Here is an 18,854-nt window from a genome sequence, read left to right on the forward strand (position 1 = left end):
TGGGAATCAGTATCTTATCTGGGTAGTCTTATCTTATCAACCTCTGGGTTGCCAGTCCAACTCACTAACCACTAGGCTAACTTCATTATGCATACAATCCTATGAGCTTTGATTTATATGATGGTAACGCTTAGTCATAGGATTCAAACCAAGATATTTGTTCAGAATAAACAGACAACCATCACTGACACAGTTGTTGTTTTTCAGGGTTATTTATATTTCATTTAGCTAAAGCATTATTTATAGAAATATTTTTGTATGAAACACAAACTAATCATGTGTTTGTAAGCCTTGATGTGTTTCACATGTAAACTAATAAAAAGTTTTAATCTCTTTGTTAAAAGTACAAAAACGATGTGATTGTGTTTTCATGTCTTCAAACCTTATAAACAGTGAAGTAGTCCATAAATCCTCAGTTTTGTTTATCAACACTCATATCAGCTTGATCAGTTTATTCTGACTACAGAGAGAAGTCCAGAACTCCAGTCCAGATTTTACACTGCTAACAAGCGTCTTATAAAATATGTCATTTCATTAACATCACAAAACTATCATGTGTTCTATCAAGTGCACACAGCTAAGATCTTCAAGAAATGTACAAAACAATCATGAGGGTCATTAAGATCTTTATTAATATTTCACATTTCAAATGCAAACTTGTAAACAACACAATCTGTTTATGCAAATCAGAAGCTTTACCAGACTAAAAACACATCAATCAAGTTCATCAAACCTGTGCTGTTGAGCGTCTTCAGATGTTTTTACTCAGGATCAGACACGACTGCTGTTCTCACATTCACTTATTGTCCACAAGAGGGAGCTGATCCTGTGTCTGTTATTTTATTTAATAGTAAATATGCATAATAACTGATTAAACAACTAATTCATAGATTAAACTTGTTGACAGTGGTATTATGCATACTTTAATTATCAGGGGGCCACAATATGCTGGGGCCAGTTGAAATGTTTGGAGAAAAAGCTTTACAGAATTTTTTTTTAAGTGGTTAGTCAATGACCTCATTCTAAAATAATATTCATACCTAATACACAAATGTGATAATAAATAATGAAACAAATAAATGTCAAACAAAAAAATACAAATTACATTATTGTTGATCATTAAAAATGAACATAAATGAATACTACTACTATAAGGAGCAGAAAAAACAGGGGAAAAGTGCTGAAAAACATATCAGGCTGAAAATACTTGAGTACTTAATACTTAAAAGTAAAAAAAGTACAGCTTATTTTAACTTTAATAGTTATGTTAAGTGTTTATTTTTTTAAATTTGGAGAGAAAAACGCATAACTTATTTTAGTATTTTTCCACAGCTGTAGGTTTACTCAGTTGTGTGTGAGTCTGACAGTTACACAGATGTAGTTTGGGGTGCAACAGTACCAGGATCGGGACTGTGAAAAAATTAGAGCACACAGGGAGAGGAGCAGGCCCACACTGATAAATGAGCAGAGAATTCCACGCATAGATCTCAGGGTCAGGGCATTGTGGGAGAAAGACGTCTCTGGGGGATGAGCTGCCCTTCAAATACAGATAGAAAAAGTCAAAGATGAAAAAAACACAAAAATAAGGCATCATAAAACACTGGCATTCTAGGGATAACTAATCAAAGACACAAAGCAAAGAGACTAAAACATACAACAGAACAGTGTAAATCAAGGAGAAAGGACTGGTAAATCTTTGCATACAAGAGTCACTATTAGGGCTGCATCAAGTCTTTTTGTATGCAGTGTGTCTGCAGAAGATATAATAAATTGTATGTCTAAATATGACAGAGCAAAAATAACTTGAAAAGTTAAGTTAAAAATGACTTGGTCATCATTGTATAAATAATTTGATGCAAAAATATCTTTGTCTTTTAATCTTTAATAAATGATCTAATCCTGCATTGTGACTATAGCAGATACACACATTGTGATGTTGATGCTAAAGCCTTAGTCTCTATGACTCAAATCCAGAGCATAAAGATGCCAGATTAGTGTGTGAGTGTGTGTAGTCCATTTTATACTCACCAAGTGTGCCTAAAAGTGAACTTCGTAACAATTGTTCATCAGTCACATAAAATGAAAATGGAAAGACTTCGTTAAAGCTAATAGAACTAGATGGATAGATGGGTAGACAGACAGACAGACAGACAGACAGACAGACAGACACTTACCTCAGTCATTCCGACAGTTCCTGTCATCCCTTCACCCTCCCGTCTTCTCAATTATTTCATCACAAGGGAAATCATGAAGCCACACCTGTCTTTTCCATATCTGAGAACCATAAACCATAGCAGGAATTAAAAACTGTTATGATAACTATTATATCAGCATTCGTTGCCTTATGAATCCACCACACACACACACACACACACAAGGCCAAGAAAAGGACAATTGTTTACATTTGTCAAAAACGAGACATCCCATTTTACTGTCTATACCAAATTACATATATTAAAATGATTTATTATATATATAAAATATACCCAATGAAAGCAGAGCATCTACTTTAATGTTTCAAATAATGTTTGTAAACCAAAACATCAAAATTCTTTCATCAATTTCAACATTTTTTCTTCCAGACGTGTGTGTTAGAGCAATAGTAACTAAACTCTGCAGGACAGTGACACCTCTGGCAAATTCATTTTATTTTAAGCAGAATATTCCTACACAGAACAAAATGATTCATTGGATTTACTCAATTTTTTAAGGTAAATGTTTGCAAAGAATTTATATGGGCTGAATTTAAACAAATTAAATTGACCATTAGTTAATATTCAGCCCATATAAATTGTTTGCAAACAGTTACCTTAAAAAATCGAGTAAATCCAATGAATCATTTTTTAGTGGTATGATTACAAAGCTGAATTTTAACCATCATTACTTCAGCCTTAAGTAGCTGGGTTTCCATCCTAATGTGACTTTTTAATTTTATATATATATATATATATATATATATATATATATATATTTAAGTGTTAGCACAAATATCGAAAAAATAAAATCATAATTAAGTATTATGTACATTTCCATCAGGTTGTTAGTGTGGCTGACTGTAGTATTGGTAACCTAAAAAAAACTGTAAACAAAGCAAGCATAGTGGAGACATCTGATTGGTCACATGCCAAATGCATTTCCATGTCCCATTATTCACATTAACACAATTTAGTCCAAAACCAGCTCAAAATTAAAGTAAAAACAGATTTTGTTTATTAACGAAGGAATGTTTATTCTAAATGTGGCATTCACGTCACTCATTTCTCATGAGATACTTCAAAGTGTGCTATAATGCAGAGTGATGGAGACCCAGTTAGTGTCATGTGATGCTTCAGACAGAATCTGAAGCTGATTCGGTGCTCATGAAGCACTGTGAGCATGTTGTTGAAAAACAGCTGTTCTACTTATTTTTATGTTTTTTTGAGCAAACTGTGACTTTTTAAGGTCTATTGTTCAAAAGAGCATGAAATGAGAAATATATACACAAGAAATTTCGGTTGATTCAAAGTTTTGGAAAGCTCTGTTCCTCCCATGTAAAATATGGAGCTCTGTTGGTCCCCAGGACTGGATTACTAAAACAGTTTCTGTTGTAGATCCATTCCAACAAAAGTCATGCAATAAGAAAAGAGGGAATCAAGAGCTTATTTAGCAAATGTTGCATTATTGAATTGAATTCCAACTGCAGGATTTCATTAATGTTATGTTCAGTGAAAAAAAAAAGTACATTTTATTTTTCCCTTCAGAATTAAGAGTTTGCATGTAATTATTCTGATTTGCTTTCTCAAAATCCTGTTTACAATTCTGATTTTCTTCATCAAAATTAAGAGTTTACATAATAATTCTGTCTTTTTGACAGATTTGTGAGTTCGCAATCTTAAATTGCTTGATGCAAACCTGCAATTCTGAGGGAAAAAATGTGAATTTTGAAATATAAAATCACAACTGTGTGAAAAAGAGATTTGGAAAAAGTGAATTACTTTATTGTTTTTAGTTCAGTGAAAGCAACAATTTTCATAATCTTGGACAAACTATACAATTAATGAGACTTTTAAGATCACGTTACCTGTCTGCTTGCCAAAAAGTATTAATGCAAAAATGTTGGTTTGACTGACAAAAGTAGATTGTGTGGTGTATAAATAACCCAGTATAATTTCTTAATAACATCCCAGCAGAATTAAGGTATATTCACCATGAGATTATTTACTTCAGGTTATGAAAGCGCATCCAGCTTCAACAAACTAATGACAAAAAAAGCTTCCACTAAGTGGTGTTTGACATTAATACAGATACACTTACTGTCCACCAGGCGGAGCTGAAACACTGATTTGATCTCTTGCATTTCTGTGTGTCTAAATCTGTATAGACTAAATGTATTATAAATGCTCTTTAAATCTGCAAACACTGACACGACAGTGTGAAACTGTGGATTTAACTGTGCCCAAGCATTATGAATATCACTGCAAATAAGTAAACAAAAACATACATCAACTTAAAACTTGCACATACACACAAACCTCTTTATAGGTTTACTGTTTACACACCGAGCACGTTTGAGTTAAACACATTTGATCTGCTTTACCACATCATTGATAACAGAATTTACCTAAACTGCTAAAAACACGTTGCTTTACACGTCGAGACGCTGCCATAAATCATAGAGTTGCTTTCAAATATGTTTTATTCATTTCTCAGCCCTCTTACCTGCGACTGAACACCACGAGTTCATGATCTGAACAACACTGATTCATCGTCCACAAGAGGGCGCTGACGACCACATCTAGACTTATTTGGCACTTGACATTGAGCTATTTAACCTAGTGAATATACTATTTTGTCTGGGTGTGTACATTTTCAATTAGTCGAAATATTTGGAATTTAAAAGACCCATCAGGCTTAAATAAACAAGACTTTAACACTAACTCGTCCTGTTAGACACTGTAGTGCAGTTCACCATCCGCTCCACCAGGCGGCGCAAGCGGTTTCCCGTTGACTCTGACTCACAGCTTCAGGATGTTGACAGCGTGACGTTTGTTTTGGTGCAGCAGCAGCAGCACGAGTGTACAGTTTTAAACACATAAACTGCAGATGACAGCTCAGTGACAGTGTTTTAATGTCACTAAACAACATTTAATGCAGTCCGACAACTAAAATAACAGACACACGCTGAAATAAAGGACAGGAATGCAGTGAAAAGCGACTCACCTGTAAGTAACTGTGCAGTATTTCTCTTGCATTTCCTCATTAAGCCTTTATTCCTTGTACTTCAGTCGCAGTTAAGTTCATATTTAGCACTTATTGAAGTGTCTTTAGTGATATGTTTAAGCAGAGCTCTCCTGTTTGTTTAAACAGCTTTGTTTACATGCTGCTCTCTGTCACTGTCAGACATTTAAGAGCAAATGAATTGTAGTTGTTGTTTTATATTATTAATAGTAATATCTGTCAGAGTCAGATGTTTAGATCTGCTGTTTGACAGTGTCTTTATTTCTGTGTTTCCTCTACAGACTGAGGGATGTGTTTGGACCATACAGCCAACAGAAGCAGAGCTTTGGGACGTTTGGACTACATTTACAGGCAGGATGGACATCTGCTGCGGACAGGTAAGACCTCTCGCTCGTTTTTGTGTTTTGTGCTATCGGTTACCATCACTTCCTTTCTAGAGGGTCAACCCCTCTAGAAAGGAAGTGATGGTAACCGAAACGGGGAGAGAAGGGACGGGGACCCCTTTTTTATAGAGCTAATTTATTTTTTTAGTAAAAAGTAGCATAACCCCTGCTGTACATGGCCCCGTAGGTCAGGGGAGGAACGCTCCATCCTCCCCCTTCGTTCACGCCAACACTCACACATATCGCAGTGATCTGGCTGGGATTGAACCAGCGACCTCTTAACCCTTGAGGCAATGCTCTACCACTGAGCCACAGTCACATACCTAATGATGTGCCGGAACGTATATTTGACCCCTGTCTGCTGGCCAGAGTGTGAAAGTGAGCTTTGAACCCATGTCTTTCTGACAGCCTTGGCCATAGAGAACATGTGTTTAGCCAGCAGCGCCACCATGACACTCACGGTTAGTGTAGACGTTTAAAGCATTATGTCAGTCAGATATAACGAAACTCATTTGCTGAGGGATTCGAACCCAAAACATTCTGCTTTATAGGCAAATGATTATCCACTGCACCAAAGCGCTTTTGATGTCTTGTATGTTGTTATATGGTCTTGTACATATATTTTAATTAGTGAGGTAGGGTGAAGAAAACCTGCGTCTGTGGTATTCGAACCTATAACATTGTAATTCACAGGCAAATGATTAACCACTGCGCCAAAGGGCTTTTGATGTCTGATATGTTAATATATGGTCTTGTACATATATTTTGATGTGTGAGGAAAGGTGAGGAAAACTATCGTTTGTGGTATTCGAACCTAAAACATTCTAATTCATAGGCAAATGATTAACCACTGCGCCAAAGGGCTTTTGATGTCTTGTACGATGTTAGATGGTCTTGTACATATATTTTTATTTGTAAGGAAAGGTGAACAAAATCTGCATTTGTGGGATTCGAACCAAAAACATTCTGATTCACAGGCAAATGATTATCCACTCAGCCAAAGAGCTTACAGTGGTCTCTGTTTGTCTAAACTTTCTAATTCATAGGCAAACACTTATCCACCCTGCCCTTGAGCATGACATCTTGTTTGGTCTTGTTATGAGTGAAGAAGCTGTGGAAATGGGATTCAAAACCAAAGTTTTCTGATGTGAAGGTAAGTGATTATCCACTGCGCCACAGAGTTTACAATGTGTACAGGCATGTTTTAGAGTCTTGTATATTTTTTTGATAAAACAGGTTAAGAAAATCTGTATTTGTGGGATTTGAACCCCAGCTTTCTGATTCAAAGGCAAATGATAAAGCTCTGCGCCACTGAGCCTCTGATAACATGTGCTTCTGATTTAGGCTGAAGAATTATGTCAAGAAAACACAGAAATCAGCTGCAGCAGGTGTTTTCAATTAAGGTTTTTTTTTAATTCATACTCATAGTTGCTCTATGTGAGGGTTAAGTGCCTTGCTCATTTGCAGCTCGGCTGGGCTGTTGTTTACCCCCCCCTTTCAAGGGTGGTCAGCAATTTCTGTCCAACTCACTAACCATTATGCTGACTTGATTATGCATACTCATGACTGCTCTCTGTGAGGGTTAAGGGCCTTAGTCATGGTCAGTGTTGTTTATCACTTCTGTTGGGACTGGGAATCAAACCAGCAACCTTTGGGTTACCAGTTCAACTCACTAACCACTAAGCTAACTTCATTATGCATACAAACCTATGAGCTTTGATTTATATGATGGTAACGATTAGTCATAGGATTCAAACCAAGATATTTGTTCAGAATAAACAGACAACCATCACTGACACAGTTGTTGTTTTTCAGGGTTATTTATATTTCATTTAGCTAAAGCATTATTTATAGAAATATTTTTTTGTATGAAATGCAAATTAATCATGTGTTTGTAAGCCTTGATGTGTTTCACATGTAAACTAATAAAAAGTTTTAATCTCTTTGTTAAAAGTACAAAAACGATGTGATTGTGTTTTCATGTCTTCAAATCTTATAAACAGTGAAGTAGTCCATAAATCCTCAGTTTTGTTTATCAACACTCATATCAGCTTAATCAGTTTATTCTGACTACAGAGAGAAATCCAGAACTCCAGTCCAGATTTTACACTGCTAACAAGCGTCTTATAAAATATGTCATTTCATTAACATCACAAAACTATCATGTGTTCTATCAAGTGCACACAGCTAAGATCTTCAAGAAACATTCAAAACAATCATGAGGGTCATTAAGATCTTTATTAATATTTCACATTTCAAATGCAAACTTGTAAACAACACAATCTGTTTATGCAAATCAGTAGCATTAAACCTGTGCTGTAGAGCTCCATCAGCTGCTTCAGGTGTTCTCAATCAGGTTAAAATCAGGATCAGATACAACGGCTGCTTACACATTCACTTATTGTCCACAAGAGGGAGCTGATCAACTGTTCTCATGCCTGTGTTTGTTATTTTAATTATGAGTAAAAATGCTTAATAGCTGATAAAACAACTAATTCATAGATTAAACTTGTTGACAGTGGTATTATGCATACTTTAATAATCAGGGGGCCACAATATGCTGGGGTCAGTTGAAATGTTTAGAGAAAAAGCTTTACAGAATAATAAAAAATAAATGGTTTAATTCTAAAATAATACTTATAATGAATACATAAATGAAATAATGAAATAAATGTCAGATTAAACTAAAACTACAAATTACATTAATATTGATAATTAAAAATGAACAAAAATTAATACTAGTACTATAAGGAGCAGAAAAAAACTGGAAAAAAGTACTCAAAAACATATCAGGCTGAAAGTACTTAAGTACTTAACACTTAAAATTTAAAAAGTACAGCTTTTAATTAATTTAAATAGTTAAGTTTTTGTGTTGTGTTAAATTTGAAGAGAAAAACGCATAACTTTTTTCAAGACAAGTGGTCTCTTATTTTAGTATTTTTCCACAGCTGTAGGTTTGCTCGGTTGTGTGTGAGTCTGAGGTTTACACAGATGTAGTTTGGGGTGCAACAGTACCAGGATCGGGACTGTGAAAAAATTAGAGCACACAGGGAGAGGAGCAGGCCCACACTGATAAATGAGCAGAGAATTCCACACATAGATCTCAGGGTCAGGGCATTGTGGGAGAAAGACGTCTCTGGGGGATGAGCTGCCCTTCAAATACAGATAGAAAAAGTCAAAGATGAAAAAAACACAAAAATAAGGCATCACAAAACACTGGCACTCTAGAGAAATGTTCAAAACATGCAACAGAACAGCTTAAAATGAAGGAGAAAGGACTGGAAAATACTTGCATACAAGGGTCTCTATTAAGGCTGCAGGATATTGAAAAAATACGACATTGTGATGTTTTGTTTTAATGCAATATATATTGCGATATGAATATAATATCACCAGATGATTTGAATAGACTGGGATGATCAAGTCTTAGTATGCAGTGCTTTGGCAGAAAGTATAATAAATTGCAAAAATGTATAAATATGACAGAGCAAAAATAATATAGAAATTGATCAAATGTAAAAACAACATGGTCATCGTTGTATAAATAATTTGATGCTATAATATCTTTGTCTTTTAATTTAAGGAATTAAAATGATCTAATCCTGCGATGTGACTATTGCAGATACACACATTGTGATGTTGATGCTAAAACAATATATCGTTCAGCTCTAGTCTCTATAGCTCAAATGCAGAGCATAAAGATGCCAGATTTAGTGTGTGTAGTCCATTTTATACTCACCAAGTGTGCTTTAAAAGTGAATTTCGTAACGATTGTTTATGAGTCACATAAAACGAAAATGAAAAGACTTCGGAAAAGCTAAAAGAACTGTATAAATAGACACTTACCTCAGTCATTCCGACAGTTCCTGTCATCCCTTCACCCTCCCCTTCCTCTCCATAATTTCATCCCAAGGGAAACCAGGAAGCCACACCTGTCTTTTCCATATCTGAGAAACATAAACCATAGCAGGAATTAAAATCTGTCATGATTTTTATATCACCGTTCATTGCACCACACACACACAAAAGAAAATTATTTTTGTCAAAAAAAAGGTGTCACGTTTTACTGTCTAAATCAAATTACATATACAAAAGTAATTAATTATACATACAAAATATATGCAATGAAAGCAGAGCATCTACTTTAACGTTTCAAATAATGTTTGTAAACCAAAACATCAAAATTCTTTCATCAATTTCAACATTTTCTCATCTTCTTTCAGTGTAACATTTATGTATAAACTAAACAACATTTTGTGCTCGTGTCACAATTTATAACATATTAAATTATTAAAAACTAAAAACATTTGCGGACATATGGGTAAATCCTGGGTAAATACATACACTATGGGTGTCTAATGCTGCTCCTGGAAGGCCACTATCCTCTATACAGTTTAGTTCTTAACCTAATTAACTGCACCTGAACCAGATAATCAGTGAGTGTTTGGGTATATAAACATTCAGACGGGTGTTAAAGCAGTAATACCTAAACTCTCCTGGACAGTGACACCTCTGGCAGACACATTATATTGTAAGCAGAAAATTCCTACACAGAAAAAAAAAAACTTTGTTAGATTTACAATTTTGTTAAGGTAAGTGGTTGCAAAGAATTTATATGGGGTGAATTTAAACAAACAAATTAAGTTCTGCATTACTAAATTTAATTTGTTTAAATTCAGCCTACATAAATGGTTTGCAAACACCTTATTTTTTTTTGTAAATCCAATGAAGAATCTTTTTATTGGTATGATCATCGCTTCAGTAGCTGGGTTTCCATCCTAATGTGACCTTTTTTTTGTGTGTTTTTTTTTTTTTAATTTAATAATGTTTTGAAGTGTTGGCACAAAGAAAATCCCAATTAAGTATTTGGTACATTTACATCAGGTTGGTAGAGTGGCTGACTGTAGTATTGGTAACCTAAAAAAAAAAAAATGTAAACAAAGCAAGCATAGTGGAGACATCTGATTGGTCACATGGGTGTAATGTTTACCATGTCAGAGTTTATTTGGCAAATGCATTTCCATCTCCCATTATTCACAATCAAATTAGTTCAAAACCAGCTCAAATTAATGTAAAAACAGGTTTGTTTAATGAAGTAATTTTTATTCTAAATGTGGCATCCACGTCACTCATTTCTCATGAGATACTTCAAAGTGCGCTATAATGCAGAGTGATGGAGACCCAGTTAGTGTCATGTGATGCTTCAGACAGAATCTGAATATGCTGATTCAGTGCTCATGTGAATCATGTTGTTGCTAATATCATGTTTAAAAACAGCTGTTCTACTTTTATATTTTCGTGCAAACTAACCCAAAAGGTCCATTGTTCAAACCTTTTTTTTTTTCCACTTTTACATGTCTTTACTGTCTCTTGTAAGCACAATGAAAGTACTAATTTCTTAACTCTTAACCTGCACAAAAGGTTTTTAGATGGATTAAAATGGTGAATTCTTGTGGTTTGATGGATAGCGGCAAGTAATAAGGATGTCAGCTGAGAAGTAATCATCTTTTTTATAAAGCTCATAATTGAGAAATTCTACTTTCCATCAAGTGGCTCTGAGTTTAAAAAAGGGGAACATGTTCTTTCTAAGGCATGTATCATGATTAATGTTGCTTATATTAAAGATTTCAACAATTCTTTATATGACTTTACTTGGGTTGATGATAAAAGTTGATGACAGGTTTTGGTCCTAGTATCCAAAAATTCTTAAACCAAGAAGCACATTCTAAGCAAGTAAAAAATTCCCCTTGAAAATTTTATTTCAAACCAAAACAAGATTATTTTACTTGCGCCGCTGGCACTGACTTAATTTGGACATCTTATTTCCCAAAACAAAACTGTTTATTTTTAATGTTTATTAATGCTGCTTGATTTAAGAATTTGTAGAAATTTAGACTAGAAAACATGTACAGTAAGATTATGTTTAACAGCAAGAAATTTTTTATAGTATTTCCTATAATATTTTCTCTTCTGTAGATGTTATAATTTGACTAGTATAAAATCAATTATTAATTTTTAAAACCATTTTAAGGTTGTTGTTGTTGTTGTTGTTGTTGTTGTTGTTTTTATTTTTATTATTATTATTATTATTATTATTATTAGCTCAAGCAATATTTTTGTAGATTGTCTACAAAACAAACCATCATTATGCAATGATTTGTATAATTACTTTTCTGTATAGTTAACCTATAGCCTTTAAATGTCAATTTAAGCTGAATGCTAGTATCTTGAAATATATCTAGCAAAATATGTACTGACATCATGGCAAAGATAAATCAGTTATTAGAAACGACTTATTTAAATTATTAATAATTCTAACTTGCACTGTATTTAATATTATATATAATTAAACTTACTCCCTAAACCTATGGAGATCTTTGCAACATTAAAATGATCTATATTGACACTGAGCCACAAAAGATCTAGATGTTTTTTTTTTTTTTTTAAATGGTTTCTCTGATCATCAGCCATTCTTCTGATGGATGTGTTTTACGTGAGTTCCTCTCGTCTGTCTATGTGCATTACCTCAAAGCAGTAGACTGGAAGTGGCCTTTGGCAGCACCCGCCCACACTCCCCCATTTCCTCCTATAGAAACACCGGGATCGCCCAGCAACTGTTTCTGGGGAAGCTCCTGTTGGCAGCTTCCTGTGCCACTCCCACCCTGTGAACAAACACCCCATTGCTGCTCCTGACTAATGTGCATCTGAAGGAAAAAAAAAGTCGTTTTCCGCCTCATCTTGCGCTTTCCTTCCTCCGGTGACCGTCTTTACACTTGACGTTTTGAATGTATGTTGGGTCACAGTGTTCCCTTAAAGTCAGGGTGCAGGCTAATAATAACACAGACCAACTGCATCCTCTTTTTCAGACATTCCCGGGACAGGGGCCGTCAAGGGAGACCCAACCCAGCAGCGGAGTCACGCTGTGCTGAAGACGGCTGGTGTGGATCTGCTGGCTCTACAGTAGCATTTAGAGATTATCTACAGGTTTTCAGAGAAGAGAAAGATAAACTGCTCTTCTGCAGGTCAAAGGTCATTTCTAGATACATACACTCTCATGTTTCCTTGTAGAGATTAAGTGGCTGTTCTTGGTAAACTTTCCTATTGTGTAATCTTTTGGTACGGTCACTTGCAAATACCACAATTGAAATTGACAATGTTTACAATAATCTTTGGTTTGTTACATAACTCCAGGTACTTTTACATATACAGTTGCTCTCCTGTGCAATATTTATTCTTTTTCAAATATTTCTCAAGTGATTATTTATTAAGGAATTTTTCACTATATTTAGAAATATAACTATAACAGAAATTGAAGCATAGAAACAGAATCAAGTTTAATTTAGTTCTAAAGATAAAAAAAATACAAAGGATTTTTTTTTTAATGGAAAAGTACAGATTGATTGTAAAACACACAATTATTGTAAAGTTTTCAAAATACTAACAGAACAATAATAAATAACTTGTCAAGATGACAATTATAGACACCTTTGTCTTCATTACGTCAGTCAAATTCAACAATTAAACACTTCAATCTGCTTATTTCAGTGTTTAAAAAAAGTGAAAAGGTAAAATAAAAAATATTAATGAATATATGTACAGGGTGATTCCAAAAAAAAAAAATACCACAAATTTAAAAATCTGTGTTTAATCAAAGAAACATGATGGAACCTTGAGTAATTAATCAATGAGACGAGCACTTGACAAACATTAGAGTCTCTTTAAATCGACGACAGAAAGAGCTTAGCTCTCCTTCTCTTCTTTGCAAAGTTCTCGATTTTCAAATTTGTGGTATTCTTTTCAAATCACCCTGTATATAGTTATATTAATCAAAAGTTTTGTGTTTTTTAATATTAAATAAAATATTTTTGTAGCAATTAAATATGAACTTTAATTGATAGATAACTTGAGAAGGATTTTTTTAAATGTGATTAAATTAAAAATAAAACATACGTTTTTTGACTAGTACTTATTAATATATATACATATACGCACACGTACAACTGATCATTAATTGAGTTGTAAAAAATATTTCAAATGATTAAAAAGGTGAATTCTTGTGGTTTGATGGATCGCGGCAAGTAATAAGGATGTCAGCTAAGAAGTAATCATCTTTTTTAATAAATCTCTTTATAAATACCTCATTATTGAAGAAATTCCTTCTTTTTTTTATTAAAGGGAACTCCAAGTTCTTAAAGGCACTTGTTATTTTTAAGGCATGTATCATGATTAATATCGCTTATATTAGAGATTTCAACAATTCCTTTAATGCCTTTCCTTGGGTAGATGATTAAAGTGGATAAACCATTAAGACTTTTCCACTTACACTGAAGATGGTATATACAGTAGGGACTAGAAACAGACTTGTGGATTATCTTTTGTACTAATTGTACTACTAAGAATATTTTTTTTGCAGTACAATTAGTACAAAAGAGTTAATCCACAAGTATGTGTCTGCCTCATCATGCGTTCTAAATTAAGACCTTGACCACAGAATATATAAAAATAGATTTAATAAGGCTGATGCTGCTCTTTACTATCTCTAATAAAGATAATAAAGACCTTTCCACAGCTTCCAGTATATATGATGGACATTTCTTGACACTCTGTCATCATGAGACTTGTTTTGCTGTGGTTCAGACTAAAGCATTTCACACTGATCTGACCGCCTGTGCGATTCAAACGAGGAGGTTTTAAACATAGGGAGTGCTTTGGAATAAAATAAACAAAGGATTTGTGGAGAGTGGTACTGTCAGCAGGCGATGAGGAAAATAAACTAGATCATAACAGTGGAGGAGTGAGCCATTCACACACACACATATGCGAGGTGCTGGTTTTTCTCTGGGGATAGACTCCGCTTGGTACCAGGCTTCTGATAAGGAGGTGCAGAGTGTTCTGTGTCCTGTCAACTACTAAATCACACACTCTCAAGGATACACACACACACATTTATCTTGGAGTTAGAGAGAGAGCTTAAGCAAGATTATGCTAATGTTATTTTGATCATGCAGAGACACCATGCAGAATGTCTGACATGTCAAGCTTGTTTTGAATATGCTGCATTCTTGTTCATGTCATGCACACTCATGCAAGGACTGACCACCTGTGTTTCTGAGAATGTGTTCAGTCTCTCCTCTTATCTTATCGTAGCAAGTCCATGCTAAATGAAATTAAATGATTTATATGTTTTTAAAAGGTTTTTAGAAAGTTGTTTCTATATCCTGTATGAAATTAAAGAGAGATTGCAACTATTTAACTCTAAAAGTGATTAGAAATGGATTAAAACACTTTTAAAAAGACTATATGGAAATAAATACAATACAGAAATCAAATAAATTGAAATTGTCACTATATTTTGAGATCTAGGGCTGCCACTGGCATCTGAAATGCAAAATTACTAAAGCTACTGGTAAATAAAGTTAAATAATTGATTATAAAATAACATTTTAAGTAATATATTAAGTAATGAAAATAAATATATTGATCTGAGAAAAGCCTCAAAGGCAAATGTGCCTGGAAGTTAAAAAATATATATATCAAAGTTAAAATTAAATAAATAAAAAGTCAATAAAAAAACATTTCACCAATATGAGTTTTTGAGAGGTTTAAGACTAGGAATTTGAAAAACATGCAAAATAATATTTTTTAAAAAGTTAAATAAAGTTATCCGATCCATCTATCTACATTCTGAAGTCGTTTGGTTTTAGTTTAAAATATTTGTATGCAACTTACTTAATTCAACCACTTTAAAAACAAAAATGTCACCTGCCCTCTCTGTGAAATAAGTCATATTAAGCCTTCAGAAATATCGAAATATTTAAAGCTGCTTGTATTTGTACGTCACAAAACATGCGATGAGAAATGCTTTCAGATAAGATGGAATGCGAGCACTGGACATCCACAGTGCTTTACACATATCTGAAGAATGCCTGTCATAAATCTGGAGATAACTCCAATAAAAAGTTTCAGAAAGTGTATTCATCATGGGGGAGGCAGTGCTTGGCACAGTGTCTCAGCGCATGAGTGAATGAGCGCCACATTCTTCAAATGCTCTTGCCATTGTGGCTCTTTAATGAGGCAGGGTGACAAAAGCCTGGCATGGTGGCGCTAATGGTGGACGCCAGGCCTGAAGCCGGCATCCAGCCTGCCACCCTCGAGCTGTTTAACATGCCGTCCGTCACCCGCTTCGCTCTGAAGAGTGTCATGAGGGCAAGCCTCCAAATATCTGCTTCTACACATGCTTTATAGGATAAGAGAGAGAGAGAGCTGGGTTTGTATGAGCGACCACTTTTAATACCGTTTTTGAATGTGAGGATGATTCCAATTCCACATCATTTGAAAATGGACTTCAGTATAAATGCTGGATACTAAAATTGTTTTAAATTTATCTAAAAGTTGATGAAAACTTTATTTTGGGCTCCTTTTTGGTTTTTTGTTTCCCCAAAATTATTTTCTAACTGTTAAGTTCAATAAAGCAATCAAGTAGTAAGTCATTCAGTATAATTCATAAAATGAAATCACTTCATGTATGCAGTATGTAGGAAAATAGTGTATGACCAAAACAGAAACTGCCAAAGGCAAAAGTGATCGACAGATAAATCAAATCTCTGTAAAATTGTCAACAACAACCCCCCAAAAAACTGATCAAATTAATAATATTTGAGTTTTGGTCAAGTATTTTTCAAACACAATATTTTTGAACCTTTTAGTCCAGCCAACAAAATAAAAAATAATAAAATAAAAATAACTACATTTTTTGTGGATTTTATGTATGGATAAAACAATAATTAATTCATTACAATGAATATGACGGTATATGAAAATACTAGCCCCAATGCCCTGCAGAAACCATTTAAAAATATGAAATATTAAATAAAATTATTATTATTTAAATAAATAAATAGAAATCTTTTTAAATTAAAGGTTAAAAACAAAGACTAAACAGAAGAATGCATAAAATAAAAGTTACAGAAAGTGAATGCAAATGGGTCAAAATAGCATTTAGGAACTACATAAAATAAATTAAAACACGCATAAAATCAAATAAAACATCCATTAAATAAATAAAATAAAATAGATTTAATCATGCATTAAAAAATAAAATTATTTAAAACATGCATCAAATAAATGCAAAAAATAAATTAAAATATGCGTCAAATAAATAAAATAAAACATGCATCGAATAAAAAAATGAACATGCATTAATAAATTAAAATGAATTTAAACATGCATTAAATAAATAAAATAAAACATGCATTGAATAAAATGTGTTAATTAAAATAAAATAAATGTAAACATGCATCACATAACATAAATAAATTAAAACATGCCTCAAATAAATAAGTAAAACATGCATCAAATAAATTATTGACAAAATAAAAAAGTAACTAAAAATAGTGGTGCAGTGGCCATTAACTTCATTTATCTGCAATGTTCATGCAGAATGATATGTGAAACCTCAAAACAGCATGTTCTTTCTATTGGCATGAGAATGCTTTTAATGAGCAGTAAAATTAAAGGAAAAAGAAAAAAAACAGTCCACCAATAAATTCAGCACAACACAACTGTGGGAATCAGCATTCACGCTTGACAACATAAACGCGTGCACACACACACACACACACACATCTACATCTCACATCTAAAACATCTCACATCTAAAAACAGAAGCCGAACGCTAAAAGACAATTAAAAGGCCAAACACACTATCATAGCATCTATTTTAGGACAGACAGAGACGCCCCGGAAGCACAACCAACACCCATGTGTTTATCTGCCTTTGTTCAGCACCCAAAACATTTCCCCTCCGCCATTCATAACAACCCCAAATGACATGACAGCAGTTCTGTCACTCTTTCCTATAGCCGGAGTTAATGCGGTAATTAATGGAGCTGAAGTAGATGGCCATTAGAGGAGGTCACTGAGGTCTATTAAAGTCAAACTCAATAGAGGTTTCGTGTTTTATGGTGCTGAAAAGTAAACATGAATTTGTCGGGGTGAAGCAGGAGGCTTTTGAAGTTTGGTTGTCTTGGTTTTTGGCTGGTGATTGTGGCATGTCGTAGCCTTCACAGCAGCTGCTCTTATACACACAGCCTTCAGAAAAACACACACACACTCACACCTGACTTTTTCAGCTCTTTCTTGGAAATACAATATATAGTTTGTCTTAAAATAACATTGTATGGCAATATAGTAAACATATAGTAAACATATTGTGAACGATTTGAATTACATACATTTAAAGAGAGATAGTATTGTGGGGAAAAATGTAAAGATGGTCAAATGCCTGTAGTTATTACAAACATGCACTGTATTAAAAATGTTTTTAAAATGTAAACTTATTCTTGATCACATTTGATGATGATTGATGATCGCAGCGAGCTGAACAGATCTTTTAATCCCAGTTGCTTTGTGCACGCCATCTTGTTGATCTGATTATACGTGTTACTATGGAGACATGTTAATATGCAGCTGTCAATCACTTTGGTGGGTGGGGAAATTGCACTCCTACGTCATGTTGCGGTAAGCCCCCACATGAAAGGTATTTGGATCCTATTTTACATCAGGAAATTAAAAAAAAGCGACTTATTGTGTTTCTATCACTCCAATATGATGGTGGACACACTTTACCTACACACAGTTCTGTCCAAACAGCTTCCAAAAGATGATTTTCATTACAGATGCCCCTTAAGTGAAATGTTTTGGTTTTATTTATTATAGACTTGTTGCTTAAGACATAACTCTGAACAAAAGCGTGTCATTAATAGTATATCATATATTGTTAGTATGTATTATTAACAAGTTAAAAAGTGCTAATTGTATATATATATTAGCATATTGTTAACATAATATGTAAAACAAAGTTGGAAGACATTTATTTTAGTTTATAACTGAAATCTATTATCTAGGAAATAAAATATTTACATTTTCTTAAAATAACATCGTATGACAGTAAAATTACACATATCGTGAACATCTTTAATTAGATAAATGTAAAAAAACTATTGTGATAAATGTAATGTCTTGGTTTCATTTCTTATAGGATTTGCTACATAAGACATAATTCTGAACAACAAAAGTGTCATTAATAGTACATTATATATTGTTAATATGTGCGTTATTAACAAACTAAACAGGTAATTTCATTAAGTTAGCAAATCGTTAACATAATATGTAAAACAGTTGGGAGACATTTATTTATTTTTCAGTTTATCATTTAAATTATAAAATGATTTAATTTTATAAGTATTATTAGGC

At 33.6% G+C, this 18,854-nt stretch overlaps 3 long non-coding RNA genes across 9 annotated transcripts in view; 1 reads left to right on the plus strand and 2 right to left on the minus strand.

Moving 5' to 3' along the window:
* LOC130223142 (uncharacterized) overlaps nt 1-12,962 on the plus strand; it is a 47,082-nt gene extending 34,120 nt beyond the window's left edge. For 2 of the 4 annotated variants that reach the window (XR_008836588.1, XR_008836589.1), the window contains exons 10-12: nt 5,499-5,594; nt 6,647-6,753; nt 12,467-12,960. This is a non-coding gene — a long non-coding RNA (uncharacterized LOC130223142). Of the gene's footprint in view, nt 1-5,498; nt 5,595-6,646; nt 6,754-12,466 lie in introns of all 4 variants that reach the window. The other 2 variants (XR_008836586.1, XR_008836587.1) reach the window with 2 other exon arrangements.
* Nucleotides 1,177-4,747, minus strand: LOC130223147 (uncharacterized). 2 transcript variants are annotated; one of them, XR_008836595.1, is made up of 3 exons: nt 4,699-4,747; nt 2,175-2,274; nt 1,177-1,537 (listed from the first exon to the last, which is right to left on the minus strand). It is a non-coding gene; the product is annotated as an uncharacterized LOC130223147 (long non-coding RNA). The 2 variants fall into 2 exon arrangements; XR_008836596.1 differs by having other exon boundaries at nt 2,029-2,274.
* LOC130223146 (uncharacterized) lies at nt 7,820-12,471 on the minus strand. 3 transcript variants are annotated; one of them, XR_008836594.1, is made up of 4 exons: nt 12,126-12,471; nt 10,087-10,146; nt 9,447-9,547; nt 7,820-8,753 (listed from the first exon to the last, which is right to left on the minus strand). It is a non-coding gene; the product is annotated as an uncharacterized LOC130223146 (long non-coding RNA). The 3 variants fall into 3 exon arrangements; XR_008836593.1 differs by lacking the exon at nt 10,087-10,146; XR_008836592.1 differs by lacking the exon at nt 12,126-12,471 and having other exon boundaries at nt 10,087-11,483.
* Nucleotides 12,963-18,854: the final 5,892 nt, after the last annotated feature.

The sequence above is a fragment of the Danio aesculapii genome, chromosome 4 (assembly GCF_903798145.1).
Source record: "Danio aesculapii chromosome 4, fDanAes4.1, whole genome shotgun sequence".
NCBI lineage: Eukaryota > Metazoa > Chordata > Actinopteri > Cypriniformes > Danionidae > Danio > Danio aesculapii.